Here is a 23,827-nt window from a genome sequence, read left to right on the forward strand (position 1 = left end):
AGAATTTTCCTTCCTATTTATCCTATTTACACCCACCATCAATCATAGAGAGCATATAAAATCCCTCTGTTTTTGACTATTTCTCCTACAGAATTCAGCCCATGCTGAGTTGTATAGTGCACAATGATAAATATTTATTATCCACTATGACACATGAAAGCTTTATTTTTATGTTCCTCCAGCAATCCAAGATTTTGCTCTTTACTTGTGGTGCCCTGTTAATAACACAATTATTCAGAAACTTAGCCAGCACCTCCAACCATGCAGAATAATTGTAAAAATGCAGGATTATGTTTTAAAAGTCCTATTTCCCAAATGTATTATTAGACTTTGGAACGTTTAAAATTTCAGTGATGTAAACCATGCTATTTTATAGGGGAAAACATTTTCTTTCATTGTAAGAAATGGTGGTACTTAGTAAGGGGATTACTTCTCATATCTGTGGAACTGCATCCATATACTTTGCCAAAGCTTCAGAAAGCAAGAAATGGTGCTATTGCAAAATGCCAATGAGGCCCCATCTGTCCTATACATTTAAATCAGAATCATGCCATTTCAAATAGTCATGACTCTCTGCCTCCCCAGATTATGGAAACACTAGTTTCTTAAGGGTGATAAGAGTTGGTCATGTAGTAAGAAATCACATCTACACCATCTTGTTTGTTATACAGGTGAGGAACAACCACCTTTTGAATAAACCACAGAACCAAGGAAACTATTTCCAGCATCCAGATTTAGGGACCCAGCATTTATTATAGCTATTGCAATAGGACAGAGCTCACTGAACTCAACGTGCCAGTTGAGAAGGTCTGCCCCAAAGCACTTCAGAACAAAAACTTATATAGTAGTTCAAACACAGCAAAGAGTCATAAAACATCTTCAAATATGTCAGGAAAGGTTACAAGTCATGAGAAGTAAAGCAGACATGGCTCCATACTGGTATCTTCACCCCCATAGTCACCTATCCTCGTTAGAATAGGGGTAACTATTCCCACCTGTCGCACAGGAGACCAGGGTTTCTAATTCTTATATCATTAGGAGGCACCTATTTTCCTCACAGAGCTGCAGTTCTCTGAGTTTTTAAACAATCAATCCCTGGGATCCCTGGAAGTGGTTTGAGGCTCCTCTTTCATTTGCTGTAACAATGGCTCACACAGGAATGCAGAGGCTGACTTTAAAGCCCTTTGGATACAGCAAAAGGGCTTTGAAGCCATTGCAGGTTGCCAAGTGCCCAAGAGCCAGCTGGCTATCTGAGGCTTAGACACCTGGTGCAAAGGATTTTGAAACGTGCATAAGGCCAGATCCAAATTGCCCTGCAACCGCTGCAGTCACTCTGACAGATGGGCAGGCAGGGCCACACACCTAGGTCACCATTGCAACAGAAGGGAGAGGTCTGGAAAGCCTGTTTACACCCTTCCTTCCACAACTGTCTAGCAAGGTAAGCCAGTAGCATCCCAAAACTATATGGTAATTGCTGCCGCCACACTCCTTAACCCCTACAAATCTCAGCTGATACCAGAGAGGGTTGCTGCCAGAGCCTATTGCAGCAGGCGCCACCTGCCAAAGAGCATTCAGGGGCACATTTTAAGGTTCCTGATCACTTCTTTGCCGCCACGTCTTTATCTGTCCCACATCACTTGCAGTGTCAGGTGTGGTGGGTGTGTTTTAGGGAAAATGTAGATCTGACCCAAATCAGGACCCCTGCAGGGTCCAATGTGGCTTGCAGGTTGGAGGTTCCTCATTGCTGCTGTACATTGTGCTACTTTAATTTAAAAAGTCTACTGAAATACCTGGAACTGTCTTACTAACTTTACCTTTTTACCTATAACAATGGGAACCCGGTAGCTGTGCAGTTAAGATATGATCACTTCTTAGCATTCTACCATCGTAAGTAAAACATTTCTACTACTTGTCACATTAACCTCATTTTTCCTATGAATATGGAATTTGGTGTAAGGAATGACCTTGGTGAAGCATACTAGCAGACTAAATTCCAGAAAACGAGATGAAGAAATGGACAAATACAGCAGTACAGGACTTTGATCTCCCACAATGGTTTCTGGCCATTTGTCTGGGCACCAATTATGTACCTTAAAGTTAGCTCAATGGAGAATGAAACTATTAGATGACAACCTGCTGTGTGGTTTTAGCTTTACACCTTGCATCAAACTTGTTGCCCACATACTCATTGAGATACAGCAATTCATTATAGGGTGCATGTGACAGAAGATTCATCTGCAGTCCAAAGGTACTCTATCAATGCAGTTGGGTCTAATGAAAATTAATCTGCACCATATTTGGAATACACTAGGGCAAGAAGTGGTTACACTTTCCTGAATTGCACCTTTTTTCCAACCCAACCCAAAATATCTTATTGATGGCAGAGTGGTATTATGTTATTTGGAATCATTGTTGAAGTCAACACTGAGCTTCTTTATCATCAGGTTGGCACTTACTGAAAGTTTGCAGAAGAAAATGTTTCCATTTCCACACATCAGCATTTACAATCAGTACTGTGAGGGTTATTAAAAAGGCATTAACTACTCAGGCCAAACAGGACTGAGCTTCCCTGTCCTCCAACAATGGCTTATCAGCATCTGCCTTGTGAAGATAAGAACTTTACAGCTCTTACAAGAGGCCCTTATTCACATCTCAGAAGATAATCTGGTTATAAACTGATGGAGTTACAGAATCGCTCTCTGCCTGCACAAACCCTTCAAAAGCCTCCTGAGCATTTTATCGCTTGCACATCTAAATGTTCTGGTATTTCAGCTACCTGCTGAATAATGCAAACAACTCTGTGTAATCTGGTTTTCTGATGGATGTTGTTTGCATTCTGCAACAGACCAAACACATCATTCCAGACTCCCAGGGAAGCTTGCATTACAATGAAAGGTTGCTGGCCCAAATGCAACACATTTGGAATCTCAGTTTAGCACAGCCAAGCCTTCTCCAATTATTTGTTGCATATGAATGAATCATTTGTATGCAAGAGTAAAGGTATAAATTGAGGTGTTAAAAGAAAACTGGAATAGGTAATTTATTCTACTCAGGTGAAGAAAAAAGTTACAATTAATTCTGCCAAATGATAAAATCTAATAACTGGGTATCTTTAAAAGCAGTGGTTTTAAAACAGCCTCAGCCCAGTATACCTGAAGGAGATTCTCCGCCCCCATCGTTCAGCCCAGACACTGAGGTCCAGCATTGAGGTTCTTCTGGCGGTTCCCTCACTGCTAGAAGTGAGGTTACAGGGAACAAGGCAGAGGGGCTTTCTCAGTGGTGGCGCCCGCCCTGTGGAACGCCCTCCCACCAGATGTCAAGGAAATAAACAACTACCTGACTTTTAGAAGACATCTGAAGGCACCCTTGTTTAGGAAAGTCTTTAATGTTTGAAGGTTTATTCTGTTTAATATTCTGTTGCGAGCCACTCAGAGTGGCTGGTGAAACCCAGCCAGATGGGCGAGGTATAATTTTTTATTATTATTATTATTATTATTATTATTATTATTATTATTTCAGTATAAGAATTGGAACTTAAATAAGTAGCCTTGTTTGCTTTTTGGGGTTGCCCCAGGACATGGGATATATTTCTCATATCTTCAATTTCACAATGGGACAATTTGAAACTACCAAATTTACTAAGATGGAATGTGGACTCCTACCATTCAAACCCTTATTAGGATTCCAGAGACCTCAGAGTGCCAAAGCATGTGACACAATATCTTCCCTTCATTGAGAAGTAATCCCTGAGAGGGGTACAACAAAACAATGTAAAATCACAACAAAAAGTCATTTGCCATAAGTCAGTGCTCCATAACACCATGAAAGGACAGATAACAAATATCCAGCAACCAATATTATGCACCCAGGTACACAGGGAGTGTGAAAGTGGAATATGGCGCAAATAAAAACATGGAGACAGTTATTGGGATGATCAAGGCCAAAACCTGGATGCATAGCAGCAGCTTAAGGGTTTGGCTAGGCATAGAGTAAGGATCAATGCATTGTATAGCCTATTTGTTGTGCAATGTGTTAGCTCAGGCATAGGCAAACTCGGCCCTCCAGATGTTTTGGGACTACAACTCCCATCATCCCTAGCTAACAGGACCAGTGGTCAGGGATGATGGGAGTTGTAGTCCCAAAACATCTGGAGGGCCACGTTTGCCTGTGCTTGTGTTAGCACCATCACCACTCAGCCCATGTGCTGGGGCCTGACCTAGAAGTTGACCTGAAGTGAAGAGTACACCACAGCGCTCACCAATCATGGTAGGTTCTTCAACCAACCAGGTCCACCTCCACCCATTATGACCCCCTGAAGTATGACGATGAGGCCACAACTCACAATCCCTTAAGGTTATTTCCCCAAAGGGTAGAAAGCCTGGAGACTGTCCATTACTTTCCCCAACAGTAACACTGCCCAATTCCTATTCCCATCAAAGAAAGTTGTGGTGAGAATGTAATGAAATGAAATATAGAACCAAATTTCCTTGGCAAAAACTCTTCCTATGGGTAAAATTCTTTTCAGCCCTAGTCAAACAGTGGCTGACGAACATCCATAAGCAAGGGTGATGGAGAAATAAGAAAACCAAAGACATTTTAAAAATCACTTGAAAACTTCAGCAGGCATGCTAAAGAGATAAGGCCTTACAAACAGTAAACAACACAATAAGCATTATGCAAACAGACTGTCACTTGCATGAGGGGACTTCTCCATTCTTTCCTCCCACCTGCAGCCCTCATACCCTCCCCAAGCCCCCCAAAGCAGATTGTGAGGAGTGGGTGCATGGAAAACCACAGAGGGAAGAAGTATCCATTTTGCCAAGAGAGACTGTTCACTGCCAGATGGACACAGCTGGATTTCACCCAATGTGTTTCATTAGCAACAATCCTTTGATCAGGATACACTTGTTACAACTGCAAACAAACTAACTCTAATTGGTATGACTGATATATAGAAATGTTTAACAGGCTTTCAGTTTGACTTGGTTTTTATAAAAAGGATATGTATAAAACAGACAGCATTTCACCTATGTATTTCCTTTTTGAGAACATTTCGCTTCAAATTTTGGTTTCCATGGATACTTCCCCTACATCACATTTCTAGCCTATGGTTCCTATGTCAGTTTCTAAATATATTTAAAAGCTGCAACATTTGTATTCTCCTTCACCTAAGAATGTTATAATCCAACAAGATTAAGAACAGATTAGTAAAACTGTCCATCTGTTGAAGAAATTATTAAAGCAGGACACCACAGCTAATGATTTTTTTGTTGGTGGTGGTCTATCAGAATAGACAGGGGAAAGATTTATTTTACTTTTCATAATGTGAAACTATTCATGACAGCTATTTCTACATATGTAAAGGAAAACAGGGAGTGTTTTAAAACAAAACTAATGAGTTTAATTGTTCAAATAAATCTCAGTGTTACATTAAACCGAACATGAAGTCTTGCTACTGCTTTTCCTATGCTTTTTTAAGACTTCCATTGTACTCTGCACTGAACTTTGGAGAAGCTGACTATACATTCATTAAAAATATGAACTTTCTTCCTACAGAAATGGATTCAGATTGGAGTCATACTTTGCAAAAAAAAATGACATTAAGGAATTACTGAAAATCTTGAACACTGAAGGCAGTGACAGAAGAGACATGGGTATAAAGTAACAACACACTGCTGAGGATTAAGCTACAAATCCAAGCCTTCATGGACTGGGATGTGTCATAATGAAGTATATAGGTTCAAAGTTTTAGTCAAGAGCTTGTCTTATCACAGGGCAACATGAAGCCACTTCAGGCCACAGATTCAGCTGTGGGTGTCATTTCCCGATTTCCTAATTTTAATTTGTATAACTTTACAAATAACCCATCAAATTGGCCAGAAAAGGAACAGCTACAGAGAGATGGTGTCCCTTCTGTCAGAACAGGGCTGTGGGCAAGCAGACAGCTAACAATACACCTTCCCTAACATTTCAGCATATGTAGCAAGTGAAAGAGGACCTGACCAGAAAGATGGCCTCATCATATTTCATAAGCCCAATGCACTAGTACTCCAAGGAATTGGACTAATATGAGCATTCTGAATCAACATCTTCACAGGAAACCAACAATGGGTATAATGGTCTTTTGGTGTTCAGCTGCCTTTGTTGGTTATTGGAGAATAATTGTATTCTGTTCTGCTGGCTTATAGCTCTTCTTTGTTCTTGATAGGTGAAAACAATTTTTAAGAATTTGAATAATACTCTAGGGACATGATATGATTTAACTTCAGGAACATTAAGAAATGAAATTTTCCCAGTAAAGACTGTACACCATGTTACTTGACAGTAGACTGTGTAGAAATCAATGGACTTAGTTGGATATCACTCATTATGAAATACACAGAATAATTCATTCCATGCTTATTCTGTGACAAAACAAAGAGACATTGTATCAGAAACGTTTAAAAACTGCCTTCTTTTAAAAAGTAAGCCTTCTTGATTTAAGCCTTTTTCTTTCAAAATATGGGTCTCTAGCCAAATAATAAATGCTGGAAATGTAATGCGACTGAAGGTACCTTCTATCACCTTTGGTGGACTTGCCCGAGGATTAAGGCCTTCTGGGAAATGATTTATAATGAAATTAAGAAGGTACTTAAATGTACTTTTCATAAGAAACCAGAGGCATTTCTCCTGGGCATGGTCGGCCAATTGGTGTCAAGGAAGGATAGGACGTTTTTTATGTATGCCACCACAGCAGCAAGGATCCTTTTAGCAAAGTATTGGAAGAACACAAGAACTACCCACGCTGGAAGAATGGCAGACGAAGGTGATTGATTACATGGGACTGGCGGAGATTACCGGCATAATCCGTGACCAAGAAAAAGAGACGGTGGAAGAAGATTGGAAGAAATTTAAAGTGTATCTCAAGAACTGTTGTAAAATTAATGAGTGCTAAAATGTCAAGGGAAAGGAAATATAGAATTACAGCTGTAATTGATTAAGTGTGAGAAGAAGCTAAAAAAGAAAATAAGTAATTAGTTAATTGGTGTGAGGGGTTGTTGAAGAAATTTTAAAACAGGGATGCAGAAAAGGGGAGGTAAGGGGAAGTCTGGCAAGCAAGGTTTATGAAAAAGAGGTCTTGAAATTATACATGTTTATATGTTTTGTGTGTTTATGTGTGTGTGTTGTTTTGTTTTTAATTTGTGTTGGAAAATCAATAAAAAATTATTATAAAAAAACAAAAACAAAATATGGGTCTCTAAAAGTGCAAGTAGATAAATAGGTACCGCTCCGGTGGGAAGGTAAACGGCGTTTCCGTGCACTGCTCTGGTTCGCCAGAAGCAGCTTAGTCATGCTTGCCACATGACCCGGAAGCTGTACACCGGCTCCCTCGGCCAATAATGCGAGATGAGTGACCCAACCCCAGAGTCGGCCACGACTGGACCTAATGGTCAGGGGTCCCTTTACCTTTTTATTTTTAAAAATGACTTTTCACAGATTGATAACAGCAATGAGGAAAGCTTGGAATACAGTGTTAGAATAATAAGATACTTTGATCAATCTGGTTTTTTAATATATAAATATATAACCACATTCCTACATTAGAAGTCGTATTTAATAGCAACTTCTTTAAGTGTACTGCCTACTGTGGTTTCAGAAACTTAACTGCTTAGAAAAAAAGAAGAAATGTGATCAATGTTTTTCACCTCAAAGGTTTCAGGACAAAATTTAAGAACTGTCATGTATTTCAGATACGTACTGATTTTTGAAACCTATAGAATTTTCTCTGTAATGATGCTTAACATTCAGGCAGCATTCACACTGCAGTTTATTTCATTTTCCTGATGTTTCCCTGTTAGCATCCACATTCTGTTTGAGATTTCACACAATGTAAAAGTCACTTCTAGAAATATAGCTGGATATAGCACGCATTTCCATGTTATTTGCCAACAATTTTTTTATTTCTCGAAGCACACATAGAAACAAGCACCCTAGTTGTGTGTCATTATGCTATATTTCTGAAAGCTGCTTTTATGTCATGTGAGAGCTCAAACAGAATGCAGAAATTAACAGTTAAGGGAACATCAGGAAAACAGAAAACTGCCATGTGAATGCCACCTCAATCAAGAGCAGACTATTGTGAAACTCAGATAATCTTTCTCCACTCCATCTAAGAAGAGAATGAAAACCCTGCTGAATCAGGCCAAAGTGCATCTAGTCCAGCATCCTGTTCTCACAATTGTCAACCAGATGCCTATGGGAAGCCTATAAGGAGGACCTGAGTGCAACAGTGCTTGTCCCACTTGTGATTCGCAGCAAGTGTTATTCAGAAGCATATTGCCTCTAAAACTGGAGGTAGTGCATAGCCATTCTGGCCACATTTTGGCATCTTTACACACCAGAGACATCTATGCATTCCTATCATTTACCGTGTGACTTTTCAACCTATTATTTTAAGATAGCTTGTCTTCAAACAGTTGGAAAAGCTGAGAGGCAAATTAAACGAATGAGCTGCTGGGAATAATGGATGCAAGCAAATAAGAAAATACAAACAACATCACAGCATTCTAATCAGTTACGGATGTGAAATGATGCAGCACAGATTGCAAAACACAGGCTGCCAAAAAAGTTGGCAATTGGACTTAAAGCATTTCCTTAGTGAACAGATTCCTATTTCTGACTCTCCAAGACACAGCATATATCAGGAGGCTTAGGAGATCAAGCTGGAGTTGGAAGATATGACATTTTCCAAGTTAAGATGGCCCATCAGTGGTACTTTGCCCAAAGGCTCGCAAAATCTGGAGCTAGCTCTGCATCTTCAGGAGTAATTCTATGTGGCCTTTGTAGATGAGACGCCACCCCTACAACTTAATTTACAGAGCTATACTGAGATGGCAACAAACTTGGAAGTTTGTTGTTGTCCTCCATTTATCTCAAGAGACTATGGAGTGTGCCTCTGAGGGTCAAGTTATTTCACTGGAGAATCACAGTGCCTGCTGTGGCTGCAGAAACCGGCAACTTGCATCCACTGCCTCCTGCATTGTTTTTGCTGCATTAACAGCATCAAAGTGACCTCTCCAGAGGGCAAGCCTGCACAGGACCTGGGCTGCCCAGGTGACAAAAAGAGAGAAAACCTTCTTGCCCTCGCAGATGTGGTCAAAAGGAAAGCAGAGTAATACATTTGGCATCAGCTTGGCTGAAGGAGTTGCTAGGAGGCGGCCTACAAGACACTATCTTAGGGATTCCACTCCAAATTTGTGTAGGGTTTACTCCTTAGCCTTTTCTTCTCGTGAAGATGTCCCACAATGCAGCAGGTATGGACTGCTCCTCAGGGTTTACTCCCAAAGGCTTTCTCACAAATGAGTATAGCCACAATGCAATGGAGATTTAGGAAAACTCTGTTTTCCTTCACCTAGAGGGGCTATCTTCCCAGGTTGATGAGCCTCATTTGCCCCTCATTTCCCTCTACAGCATGTGCAGTAACTGCATCTTGACCACTGGACCCACTATTGGTCTCATCTGCTTAATCCACCAGAGCATGTCTTCACATGCAGGGGAAGTACCTAACACACTGAGGGTTTGAGAACCATTGGCTCACATGGTTTAGCAAGCCAATTGAAGCAAATTACTTCATATCATTGCTTAGATGTAACTTGCATCTACTTAGAGATAGACATCAGTACCTTCTTATATAGCCACCAAAAGTAAAACCAACTTATGTTCATCTTGTGGTCTACTAAAACCCCTAGATCCTTTTCACATATACTACTGGCAAGCCAGGTGTCCCTCATCTTATATTTGTGCGGCTGCTTCTTGCTGCCTAAGTGCAGCCCTTATTGACATTCATTTTGGTAGTTTGGATCCAGTTCTCCAATCTGATAAGTTTATCTTGAATCCTGATTCTGGTTCCTGTGGCATTAGTTACCCCTCCCAGTTTGGTGTCACCTGAAAATTTGATGAGCATCCCTTCAATTCCCTCATTCACGTTGTTTATAAAGATGTAGAATAACAATGGGCCCAGGCCAAAACCCTGAAGCACCTTTCTACAGTCTCAAAAATATCGCAGAAGAGCTGGACTCTTTGATTTAATATTCAAAACATGTGCTTCTAAAGGTGAAATTGACCTTAATTTGATACTAAATCAATCCACATCTATGTGTTTATGTAACAATAATCATGACACACATGATTAGGCTCAAAAAAGCAGATGTAGAGATGTCTTCTGTACCACTGAGCTTCAGCCAGTTGGCAAATCCTGCAAGAGGTCAAAACATTCAGTTGTGGTTTGTGACAGCCATATGTTTAACTAGAGGAAAGACTAGTACTCATTTTTTAAATCACCATGTATAATTTATTGTATATAAAATTCTCTTCTGTGCACAAGTCCATACAAAACTGCAAACTCAAACAGTTCCAGGCTATTAACTGCATCTAAACAGTTGAAACATGTAATTGGAAAACTATCAGTCAGAAATACACTATTATTTATTCATTTCATCTATGAATTCATTTCCATTTAAAAAAAAAAAACCAAAGCTTTAATTCAGAGATGTAAGATTTCAGGAAATGTTGAAGACATTGAAATAACATAGTTCAGAGCAAAGACACATTTAAGAAAAGCTAAATGAGCAGCTATGGCAAAGGGATTTCCCTAACTAATCTTTATTTCTGCTAAAATACTTACACTGTATATACCCCTGTCTCTCAGCTTTATAGGCATTGTTCACCATTCCTGATCACCCAGGAAAGAGACTCAGGATCTTGAGACTGTTCCAACCAAACCCGCAAAGGACTCAAGGAAACACCTAAAATAATTTAGCCAGTGCTCCCCTTCACTGTTAAGCCAGAAAACAAAACAAAAAAAAACCTGTGTTCTGTGCAGCTTCATAACTTGAAGTTGGACTACATCTCCTATGATTCCCCACTGTGCATTATTCTCCTTAGAACAAGAGCTCTCCACCACCTGTTATCCCCCTTCCCCAATGTTCCTCCCACCCTTGAGTAAGTCAGCAGAGGATATGGAATCAGATAAAGAGGTCCAAGAAACAATTTAACACTTCTATAATAAGCTTTAAGCAATTCCAGTTTAACCAAAGGTTTAGGTAAAAACTAAACACAAGACATTCAAATGGATTAAAAATGGTCTTAGCTCCCACCCTGTTTTTCACCTACAGCAGCCCACTCACTGTCTCTCACACAAAGACAAAAGACAAAGACAGCCCACTCACTGTCTCCTCACTCCATGCCAACAGACTCTCATAAAATAAAATTCTGAAACAGAGGCAATAAAGAGTTAAGCCCTAATACAGCATTGTTTTAAAACTGATCTGTAATTTTAAATATGCACTTGAAAGGCGAATATTCTATTGCAAGACTTGGTTCCTGAGAGGGTAATCCAAAACCAGCAACAGCCTGAGATTCCTCACATCACCAGTTAGAGAACCACTGAGGGCTCAAAGCCTTAGCACCTATTAACAATTCTCCCAAGAAAAATTGTAGGGAGAAAATTTGAGCTGTTACAGTATAATTGGCTTATATTTGTAGAATAAAAGGTTTTCTTATTTTTGCTTTTGTTGGGAAGTTTATTCATCCAGACTAGAAAAAGTTGCATCAGTTCTTTTGACACTGGGAATCAATGAAAGCAGAGCCAGGCCACAGACACACATAAATCACAGGTGACAGACAAGCAACAATATATTCCATACAACCCTTTAAAAGTTGTTCTTCCCGCACCAACGTTTTACTAATGAAAGACGTTTAGACTGCTGTGTGAAAACTCTATAAAACTATGTTTTGTGTACTCTGCTTAGGGATTTTTTATGAAGCAGTTTATAACCTGTTCTAAATATAATTTTAAAAATGAAGATTCCTGCATTGGACTAGATGACCCTTTGCATCCTTTTCAACTCTAAAATTCTATTATCCTAAGATACCCCATCACCAAGTCAAACTACTACTTTAATTTTCAGTGTGATGGTGGGGGGCATGCAAAAGGGAGCACTAGTTTAATTCTTAAAGTTGAGCAAAGTGTTTTGCTACTGAGGTCAACACAGGGACGTTTGGAGGCAAACCCCCTCGGCTATAGATGTCAACTCTCCAAGGACTTATGTGAGCTCTTGATAGTGGCATTGAGGATGTGAGTTGTTTAAGCTAGGTAAAGGTAAAGGTACCCCTGCCCGTACGGGCCAGTCTTGACAGACTCTGGGGTTGTGCGCCCATCTCACTTAAGAGGCCAGGGGCCAGCGCTGTCCGGAGACACTTCCGGGTCACGTGGCCAGCGTGACATCGCTGCTCTGGCGAGCCAGAGCCGCACACGGAAACGCCGTTTACCTTCCCGCTGGTAAGCGGTCCCTATTTATCTACTTGCACCCGGAGGTGCTTTCGAACTGCTAGGTTGGCAGGCGCTGGGACCGAGCAGCGGGAGCGCACCCCGCCGCAGGGATTCAAACCGCCGACCTTTCGATCGGCAAGTCCTAGGCGCTGAGGCTTTAACCCACAGCGCCACCTGCGTCCCGTTGTTTAAGCTACAGAATGCTTAAAAACTTTTTTTTGTTTGAGCCAGCCTACCCGGGCTGACATTTATTTTGAAATGTAATTTTAATTTATAATGTATGTTTTTCAAAAACTACTGGTTTGAGCTATTTTTAAGCAAATTCACCAAAATCTACACTGGAGACATGGGTTGCCATATGTCCAGTTTTTTCCCAGACATTTAGCAATTTTCGCCTGGAAACAATTTCCAACATCTGAATCCTGGCTATGTCCATAAAATTTTGGACATAGGTTTTGGTACTTTGTAGAAAAAAGGTTGGGAACAACTTGGGATATGATTACCTGGAAGATCTCCCACAGACCCACCCACACAGCATAGCTTCTCCAGGTGGTACCATCTTTTACAGATGGAAAGGAATGAGAAGGGAGCTGAAATGTAGAGGATGTGCCTAGCTAGAACTGAGAGATCAGCTGATTTAATGATCAGATCCTGCAAGATATAGTTGTTTGCGTAATAGTATGACCAGCAAAACTATGCACACATCCTCCTAAAAAATAACCGTGAATTTATCAGAAAGTCATTTCCTAAATATCTGTTAGCATTACATGCCACTTACATACCTGAAACATGAAAAGTAAGACTCCAAATTCATTGAAGGAAGGAGAGTGGGAGCAAGAGAAGGAAATGAGATTTTTCAAGACCAGTCAAAGAAAAAATAGGGTCAGGCTTCCTCACATGATGTCGCAAGGCTTTTAAAGCTTAAATTCAATTATTTGCTGGAGGGAATAGAATTAAAGTACACTATAATTTTAAAAGTCAAGTAATAGATTCACACAAATTTCAAAATCCATCTACTTCTGAACTTGCTGGTTATAGCAACTGGCACATCATTTTCCAGTCCATAATGCATTTTGACACTTTTCTGATAAACCTATTACAAGTTAAACACTAATAAAAGTTTAATAATGCTAAATCTTGCCTTAGTACATACTCTATGGTCTAGCTTGCAGGCAAGTGTGTGTGTGTGTGTGTGTGTGTGTGTGTGTGTGAGAGAGAGAGAGAGAGAGAGAGAGAGAGAGAGAGAGAGATTTTCTTAGCCTGAATGTCTAACCGGTGTATCAAAACAATAATCCCAATGAAAATAAAACTGTGGAAAAAGAACATTTTAATTAATCTTTAAGAGCAGTAGTGAATACTCCACCATCAAGGGATAAATGGATACACTTAAAACTAGCTTTATGACTGAATAATAGAGATGTGTGCATAGACTGGATCTATGCTTGTGGAATACATACCGCGTGTACTGTACTTGAATTGCATTCATGTGGATTGAAACAGAAATTGCTGGCAAGGTGGTGGTGGAAATGGACCCTGCTCTGTTCTACTAGGAAGTACGATGGTAAAGACTAGGCATGATTCATCTAGGGTAGCCTTTTCCCACTGTTCACAAGATGTTTCAGACTACAAATCCACTCATCCCTAACAATTGGCCATTCTGTATGGGGAAGATGGGAGTCCAAAATATCTACACAGGACCTGGTTCAGCAAGGCTAATCTAGGTATCAGTGAAGTGTGTGGTGGGGTAGATGATGCTTGGTTCCAATCGCATTCAGCAGGATCACCATTTCCCCACTCCCATAATTCCCACCCTTTGGTCCCAAATAAAACCTCACAAAATTTAGCACACGTTTACATAATGACGTACAAAACTTTGGATGATATAATACCATTAAAAATGTAATTTAATGCTGTAGTTTTAGTTAACTGTGAATATGTATTACTTCTTCTGTTTTATACACCACTTTAAATTGTTTTTTTTTGTTTGTTTTTTGCCTTAAAGGTCAGTGTAAAAGTATTTTAAAGAAAATAAAAAATTGATACTTGCTTAGTCCCTTAGTCAAGGTATTTGCATACATTGCATATGCATCCATTATGCTCAAAGGAGTTCACAATAAAACCATGCCATTCAAAAATAAAAACACAACAACAAAACACCACTAATCAAGACTATAAAACAATCCAACTGTTTGATAATAATGCATAATAAAACAATATTTCTACTGAAATGAAACAATGGCACATACATAATACAATAAACCGATTTCACATTTAATATAATTAAAGCAGAAATTCTTTTTAACTCCTTTGACGTGAGCTCCAAATGACTCAGAACGTGGCTATGGGGAGCCACGGACACTAGGGCACCGAAGAAGATGCCAGAGCCTGTGCCATACATTCAGAGGGACCTGTTTATTAAAATATGTATACTTGGCCTTACCATACCTAGCAGGGCCCTCATGGTGACAAACAAACATCAAACAAACAGCTAGGTTCAAGGTTAATAACTTGTGTTAATTCACAAAGCCTGAAAAAACTTTGGCATGAAGTATCTTACAGATTGGGACACATGTGGCACTGTGGTTTAAACCACTGAGCCTTGGGCTTGCCGATCAGAAGGTTGGTGGTTCGAATCTCCACGATGGGGTGAGCTCCCGTTGCTTGGTCCCAGCTCCTGCCCACCTAGCAGTTTAAAAGCACGTCAAAGTGCAAGTAGATAATAGGGTACCGCTCCGGCGGGAAGGTAAGCGGCGTTTCCATGCGCTGCTCTGGTTTCGCCAGAAGCAGCTTAGTCATGCTGGCCACATGACCCAGAAAAACTGTTTGCGGCCAAACATCGGCTCCCTTGGCCAGTAAAGCGAGATGAGCGCCACAACCCCAGAGTCATTCACAACTGGACTTACCGTAACTGTCAGGGGTCCTTTACCTTTTTTATCTTACAGACTGCCTGATCCCGAATGCTCCACCTCAATCTTCTAACTTGATCACTGAGATCTTCTGGTGAGGAGGAGTTGTTGTTATATATTTAATAATAATAATAATAATAATAATAATAATAATAATAATAATGGACCACTTCATAGCATAAAGCCATTGAAGTAGTTTACATGGCGAAACTGGAGCTACCTATGCCCCTGAGGTTTGGTTAGCATTCACTAGGGACCAAATCTTTACCATGGCAGCACCTACCTTGTAGAACCCCCTGCCAGTAGAAATTTGGCAGGGACCATCTCTGCTTTCTTTCAGACATATTCTGAAAACTGTGCTGTTTAGACAGGGCTTTGCAATACAAATTTCACTTTTAACCAACCTGTGTTTTTCTAATTTTTTTTTATTATGTTTTTATGTATGTTATTTCTAATTTTATTACATTTTCTATGTTGCACGCCACCTTAATATACTTCCTATGAAAGTGCAGGTAACACTTTAATAAAACAAAATAAATTTTAAGATGCCCTCCCAGACACTGCCGAAACATGTGAAGGTCACTTAGGTAAAAGCAATAATGTTTATTGCAATTGTACGAATGTGGCACATTACCTTTTTTTATTAAAAATCACGGGTAACACAAAATCAAAAATAACCTCCAGATAGTCACTTCCCAAAAGCACAAAGGGAAATCACCTCTAGGAAGAAATACCATATGGCATGGTGCTAGCATGACTGACAGTTGTCATGTCAGGTCCCTTAGTCTCCTTTGGTGACTTAGATTGTGTCCCTCGTACTGCTTCAAGCTCTTTGGTCACCTATAAACTCATAAGTCCCTTCATCTCCAGTCACCCTTACTGAAATAAAGTACTTAAACAAAGGCAAGAAGTGGCCTGACAAGAGTATTGCATACCAACGAAATGCAGTCTCAGGCAATGTGAGTCAAGTTTCATAGGCAATAATCTCATGCACATTTCTAAAGTTAGAAATAATAACTTCTGGGAGAGTGCTGAATCTGGTATTAAAAATATACTCATTTAAAACAATGTGGACATTCAATGCCTCCTAGCTGCTTGTTTCACTGTCATCTAATGAATGTTTATTACTGAAGCATGAAACGATGACTTATTATAAGGCATGTTATAAAATGCTTCTGCAACATCTGCTAATTATTTTCTAGCTGCAAATATAAAATTTCTAAATTGTTTTAAAACTCATAATTTCTTAATTTAGCCTAGTGGACAACTGGCCAAATTGATAGTGTGGTGAGAGCCAGTGTGGTATAGAGGTTAAGAGCAGTCGATTCGTAATCTGGTGAACCGGATTTGATTCCCCGCTCCTCCACATGCAGCTGCTGGGTGACCTTGGGCTAGTCACACTTCTCTGAAGTCTCTCGGCCTCACTCACCTCACAGAGTGTTTGTTGTGAGGGAGGAAGGGAAGTAGATTGTTAGCCAATTTGAGACTCCTTAAGGTAGTGATAAAGCGGGATATCAAATCCAAACTCCTCCTCCTCCTCTTCTTCTTCTCAGTCTTGATACTGTGATATGGGGACGGTGATCTATCTCCATAATCTATGGCTGAAAAACCCATAACTTTCCATTGCAAATTGCTGCGTTGTGAACTTTAGAAAATGGAAGGCTCACATGAGTTGAAACATGTTTTGCCACTCTTTCACATTTAAGTTGGTCCTTGTTTATGTGTATTTTTCAGGAATACATATTTGAGAAAAGTGAGCTACAGGGCCAGAGAGCGTGTGTTGTAGAAACACCTTGTCACCGTGCTGAAGGAACAAAAAAGGCTGGCATGAAGTGTGGTGCTAACTCACTCATTCTATTACCACAATAACTTTCCCTTGCACAATGGAACTTCCCCACTTTCCTCCCTTCACATGCCCCTTAAATCTATTTATCAAAGGGGAGCCTCTCAACTTTCTGAAGCAGATTTAAGAAAGTGAGTTCCATTGCACACAATGCTTGTCAATCAAATTCAATACATGTTTATCGTGGTTTCTCATTGTGTGTGTGATTCTCAGGCCCAATGTCAGTGGTAATCCTTTGTAATATAGCGCTCTGTGCGAGGCCAACATTTGGTGGCCCAAAATGGACTTTACGTCCCCTTAGCTTAGTCCCCTGTGCGAGGGAACCACCCACACCTCCCTAAATCCAATGCTGCTTATATGCCTGCTCATACTTAGTGTGAGTTAGTTAAAAACGTTTCCAATCCCTTCCTCATAACTGGAACAGAGGAAGGAAGGTAGGTGCATAAGCCCAAGGCTTGCCTAAATGTCTTCTCATTAAAACAGAGGTCGGGAGCAGGCCTGACCTCTCTAGCTTGTTCCTGTGGCTCTCCCATCCATCACCCTGCTCTGCACTGCCTTTGGGTGCTCTTACATAGCTGGAACAGGCTCCTGAACTATGAAAATGCCTCTTCTTTACCAGAATGAAGGGTGGAGAACCCTCTAATTAGTCTCTGGTTGGAATGCATCCAATATACAAAGGAAAGGGTCACCATCTGTTGCTCCACACACTTTGTCTCTGGACCCATCCACCACTGGCAGGCATACTCCATAAGCTGTCCACGAGGGAATACAGCCCTCAGAGGGAAGAAGATTCTTACAAGGCCATCAAGTCCTAAGAGTGTTGGTTGCCTAGTAATACAGACAAATGTGGGAGCAATATTATCATAAACATCTTGGAAGCCAGGATATGGGAGTTGCAGCGGTGTCATTGGCTGGACAATATTCTAACACACTAAATCAAGAAGTATTTCAATTAGTCTATCCCCCCCCCTTCCACATCTCCCATTTTTGCATAGAGGAAGAAATCCTTATGACAATTTGAAATCCTTATGACAATTTGAAATTTTTCCAGTTGCTGATTCCCCTGCCCATACACACTCTAGATGTTCCTTGCAAGTCACCTTTCTGTATAAATGTAGCAGGTACAGACATTCTAGCAAAATATAAGATTATAAAAGTGATTCAAAAAGCACTGGGGTAAATAAGGGATTCAGCTGATGAGAGGGAAGCTCATATCTTTCAGCATTTAATGCAAGCTCTGAGGGACATCAATATGAGGTACTTCTTCCATCTTGGTGGTCTCCAGAAAATTCAAATATAAAAATCATTTGAAGAATTAGGCTTACAGGTTTACTCATGCATCGAAAAGAATGAGAAGTGCATCCATGTTAATTTTGACAGTCTGTCAGCAATAAACATGTTCTCCCATATATGCAAGATTCACCTCCTCCATTCTCTTACTGACTTAAAGAAGGTCAATGTAAAACCTGGTGGCAATTGCCCTCATTGTGGCCTCAGCTTCAGTGTTCTTCTATTTGCAGAGGATGAAGGTGAAAGACTGCAGGGAAGTGTGGGTGCAGAGGACTAAATTGTAAGCAAGCACAATATGCAGGACTGTGGAATAGGTTCACTGCCTACATTGTGTATGGACAGCTTAACTTGCAATTTCCATGCTTTGGAGTGCACCTAAGAAAGCTCTTCTCTTTTAAACAGCTTTTTAATATCCCTGGATATGTACTGAATATAGTTGTAGTCTTAAGAGTCAGAAATATGCTCTAATGGAAGTCAGCAGAATTTTTTGGGACATCTACAGCAAAATCATCAATACAATGGCATTAATTCTAGCAAATTATACAAGCCAAATAAGACTGAGGATCCAATATGCATACTTACTTGGGAATCAGCCCCACTTAGCTCAACGGGCCTTTACTTCTGAGTAGATATGCAGGGGAAAGAAAGGAGGACTTTGAAAGAGCATACACCAATGCATATGCCCCCCCATCCCCCGGGTGAAGTCAGAGCTATCCTATCTTCAAACTTTGTTTCTATTATAAAACATACCTGTTTTGAAATATAGGGCTGATCCAAACATGCTTTCTTTAATAGGATTTACTATTGAATTTAACCAAGTAGACACAGTTAGGGTTTCAATTTACCTCTTCACATTTTACAATAGTAAAATAGTAGCCAAAATTAAATAATTTGAATTAGTGCCTGCCTGCATATGAATAGCAGATATGAGAAGACACTAAGAGCCAAATGTGAAAGGGGGTAATATGGTTCCTTCATCAATTTCTAAGTGACTGCAACACAGTTGTGGTTGCTACTGGGGTTTTTTTTTCCTGTTCACAAATTGGCCTTTACTTCTGCTTAGCACTTTAGTGGGACAAAATAACTTATTTAATAAAGTATGTGAAAAACTACTTTGACCCCCAAAACAGAATCACTCATCTAACTATTTAAGCTGAAAAAGTGAGAGAATAAACTTATTTCTCCAGATTGCTTTATCAGGCTAGCCGCTAGATGTTACACAAAAAAGAAGAGATTGTTACTCCTCCTCCATCTCGCACCCTTGTTTAACATCCAGCCTACTAAAGAGTTCTGGTGAACTCCAAAACTTGGTCACTATTCTGTGAAACTTTGAGTGGTCCTAACGAAAGTATTGCCAGAATGTGGTTTTTGAAGAGGGGGGAAAATATGTTCCAACATGCCTTTCTTGGCTTTTTTTCGTAGCTGAAGTAATTTAGTAAAACAGAGGATCCTCGGGGTTTCTTTCCAACTCTGTGATTTTATGATTCTATTAACATCTCATTAGTTTGTCTAGCCAGAATCACTACACTGTGCTGATCAGTCACCAGATTGTAGGACCCCCTCCCATCCTCCACTTAAGCAAGGCACATATTAAGTCCATTAGTTCTCATGACAGTATTAGGCTAAACCGCAGAATTATATGAGGACAGAAAACAAAATATGCATTTGGTGCCTGGATTTGGTCGAGGACCGCTGGTTTCCCAAAAATCATCTGCTTATCTCATCAGCTACTGTTAAGTCATTTCTGCTTGTCAAAGGGGACCACTCTAATGCACTCTAAATAAATCCCAGCCTTCAGGCAAGGTTTAGCGTTCTGTACACAGTATTGTGCAGGCACTTTAGTGAAAGACTGCCTCTCTGCCACTGCATGGGGAACTACTACAATAAGTCCATATGCATAGTTCAGAGGCAGACTGCATTGCCAATCAAGTCTTCCCCCTCTAATTAATATTAAGACCAGGCAGGGTGTGTAAAATGCTATACCTTTGAAGCACATTTTTTTCTCAAACAATTCTGGGCTGCTGTTTGCTATGGTTTGCTGGGAATTGTAGCTCTCTAAACTACAGTGCCCAAAATTCTTTTTTCTTTTCTTTTTTTAGGAGGCAGTGCTAAAGGTACACAGGCATACCTCTTACACATTGCGGGTTCTTTTCCAGACCACCACAATAAAGCAAGTTACACACAAATCGTTTCTCAGTGAATCTAAAAGTTATATTTACACTGTACTGAAGTCTATTAAGCCGTGCTGCCCTGACAGCAGGGGGGAGGGGGGGAAACCCAGATCCAGCACTAGGCAACTCCCCTCCCATCGCCAGAAAGGGGGATGGGGGGCTTCCTTCCCCTGGAAGCAGGCAGACTCCCTACAGCTGCACCCATATACCCTCAGAAGCAGCAGTATTTGTGGAGCACAAGAAAGTGAATCACAATAAAATGAGGTATGCCTGAAGTGTGTATGCAGTCATCATCACAGCAGGTAGAAATAATCATCCCAACAATCTAAAAACACTTCAGGTTCTTATGACTGAGAAATATGAACCTTGCTGATGCAGTTCTGGAAGTGCATTTAAACAGCTAACATACAGGACCTATTTCCTCACCTGGTGACAGCCAGGTACAATACCTGGTTGAAAGATGGATTATATATTCTGTCTTTTGCTATGAATGTATTTAAATAATTATTCTCTTTATTCCAACAAGATCAGCAGATATAGCACTATACAGAGTAACATAAGGAAAGTGCACATTGATCCCTGCCCCAAGGAGCTTATGACAATCCATGTTCTCTAGGATGTACAGCTAAAATATCATGCTACAATATGCTGAAACTACATTAAATTGTATCTACTAATAATGGCTGTCACAAAATACCCAAAGCTGGAAGCACGGGCCAGAAATCAAAGTGTATCAAAGTGCATCAAACAGGGAAGCTTTATGGTTGGTTGGTTGGTTGGTTGGTTGGGGTTTTTTTATAAAAAAAATTAAACTACTGGGCAGCATCCCGGATACAAACCTGCCAATTTCATTTTAGCTTAGTTTTCCGCAACATATATCAAGATATCATTGCATGCAATCCCACTCCTTACCATAATATGTTTCAAAGTTCATTTATGCAAGTCAAACCAAAATAAAAGCCTTCTCTGCCTCCACGCCTCCCCCACATGCACCTTTGATAGCTGCACATGCTGATCTTAATGTGCTCACTTGGAACAGATCAAGCTAGTAGACAAATGCCCACAATTGCCTATAAATCTGTTTAATGGCTCTTACTCTGCAAATCTTTGAGGGTAAAGCAGAATGCAAAAAGCAAGGGCAATTTGGAAAAGACTGCAGTTTGCAGTCTCAAGGAAGAGAGAATAGCCGGCTGGCTCCATTCACTAATTGTGCTGAGAGGGAGAAGTGGAGATCTCAGTGCTTTCAATGTGACAGGCTTGCCACAACTGATGAGTTTCAAGATAATAATGATTACAGTTCCATAGGCCTTAGAATATGTTTCAAAAAAACACACATAAAACTTAATATTTGACTCAGACACCTACTCTGTGCTATCAACACACTAAACTGAAATCATACTGGATTCAGCAGCCGTTTTTGTGACAGATTTCCAGCTCCACAGTGACCCTCACAAGGGTAAGTATTTCCAGAGGCAAGAAACAGACCACACACACACAGCACATGGGCTGCATATAAAAAGATATTTGAGAAGAGCACCAATGACAACAACACACTCTATGTATCCAAGACAAATCAACAGAAGCACAGCTGAAATGGAAGAACTGCTGGACGAATGCGCCTTTTGCTTTACAAAAGACTTGGCATTTACCTGGAGAACTAATGGCAAAACGGCAGGCAGGCACATTTGCGCTGTTAGCTCTGTTGTGCTCACGGACCCGCACCGGGTCTCAAAGGTATGTCAGCACTGAAACAGAAGCATCTCCAGTGCTTTTCAGAGCTGGACAGATGGTGTACTGCAACAGAGCTTCTTGCAAATGAAAGCACACTAGGAACACCCATCCAAAATGTAGAACTGCATTTAGTACAGGGACATGCCCTCTTCCCCTTTCCAGGTCTCAAGAGAGTAACAGCGGCATTATCATCTTAATATTTTTTTTATTTAAAAAATGCCACACCAGAGGCAACCTTTTCCTGGCGAGCATCACCCCCCCCCAAAAAAAAAAAACCCACCACTTACTTGCTGACATGCTCGCTCTCACTGGAACGCCGGACTTCCAACTCCCCGAACCGCCTCTGGAAACTTGTTTCCCCAATATTCCCAATCCACGCAGTTAAGAGAAGCGCCGCCGTGGCAAGGCGCTAGCCCGATGACTTCCGACCGCGGCGCCCATTGCTTAAGAGTCGCAACTTGCACTCCGGAGGTTTCCAAGCGCTGGGCTCTGTGGAAGTCTCTGTGGAGAGCTCCAGACTGGAGAGGGAAGGGAATCAGCGATCCCTGCTTGCATCTGCGGAGCACGGCAGAGCAGCTACTTCGCGGCGTCCATCCGAAAGGGAAGGGAGGCGGGGGCGAGCCGAGAGGTAGCAGCAGCAGCCGCGATCGCCCTTTTAGCAGCAGCAGCAGCAGCAGCGAGGCGAGAGCCGGTCTAGAGTCTCCTCCAGCAGCAGCAGTAGCGGCGGCGCTTCCTGGCGCTGGGTGTGCAGGCTGGAGGCGCTGTCCATGCCTGCGGGTGCCGACCTGTAAGCCAAGCGCCGGGCAGCTCCGCCGATCTCCCGCCTGGCGTCCTTCTTGGCTCGTTCTCGGGAACGGGAACCTGGGCGCTCGCCAGCGTGTGGCTTAGAAATGCCTCAGCCTCTGCAGGTGGAGCAGGCGCTCCGAAGGACGACCCGGGAAGCGCGGGCCCTTTCCCAACCGACCCCTACTGGGGAAAAGAAAGAGGCGGAGGAGGCGGCGGGACGCCGGGAAGGAAGTTTTCAATCGCGCTGCCGGTTAGCAAAGGGGGCGCCATCCATCGGAAGGCAGAGGCTTCCCTGAAGAGGAAATTAATTTGCGGGGGCAAATTAAGGTCCGCCGCCCTCCTCCCGCAGGAGATTTGCCATCATTCCAGAATCTCTTCGACGGCCATGTATTCCTCTCGCTGTTGCCCCAGATGTGGGGGCGTCGATCCTGCTCGATGGTACCCAGCTGTCCAGCGGGGAGTGAAGACGAGAATCGCTAAACTAGAAGAGAAAGAAAAAGGATTCGTCGGGATCTGAACTGCAAGGAAGAGACGGCTATGCATTCCGACCCAAGCAAGTCCAGGAGTTCTCTGCCACTGTTGCAACGAGCACGTGTTGCACAAAGTTACGATTCCCTCCCCCCTCGTCAGGGGGCGGCCAGCTTTTGTTTTATGCGGGGGCGGAAAGATGGGGGGGGCGTCACATGTCGTTGCTTCCACCGGGGGTGGGGGTGGCGGGGAGGAGAGTCGGAATAGCCAACTGCCAGAAGCGTGAAGCTGAGTTTAATAGGTGTTTTACATGCATAAGGAA

General features: G+C 41.5%; 1 protein-coding gene across 3 annotated transcripts in view; it reads right to left on the reverse strand.

The window, feature by feature from the left end:
• SNTG1 (syntrophin gamma 1) overlaps positions 1–23,827 on the reverse strand; it is a 231,328-nt gene that overhangs the window by 206,209 nt on the left and 1,292 nt on the right. For 2 of the 3 annotated variants that reach the window (XM_083747840.1, XM_083747839.1), the window contains exon 2: positions 22,539–23,518. The gene's annotated coding sequence lies outside the window, so the exon portion shown is untranslated. Of the gene's footprint in view, positions 1–22,538; positions 23,676–23,827 lie in introns of those variants that run through there. The other variant, XM_083747841.1, reaches the window with a different exon arrangement.

This window comes from Podarcis gaigeae, assembly GCF_964106915.1.
Source record: "Podarcis gaigeae genome assembly, chromosome: 7".
Taxonomy (NCBI): domain Eukaryota; kingdom Metazoa; phylum Chordata; class Lepidosauria; order Squamata; family Lacertidae; genus Podarcis; species Podarcis gaigeae.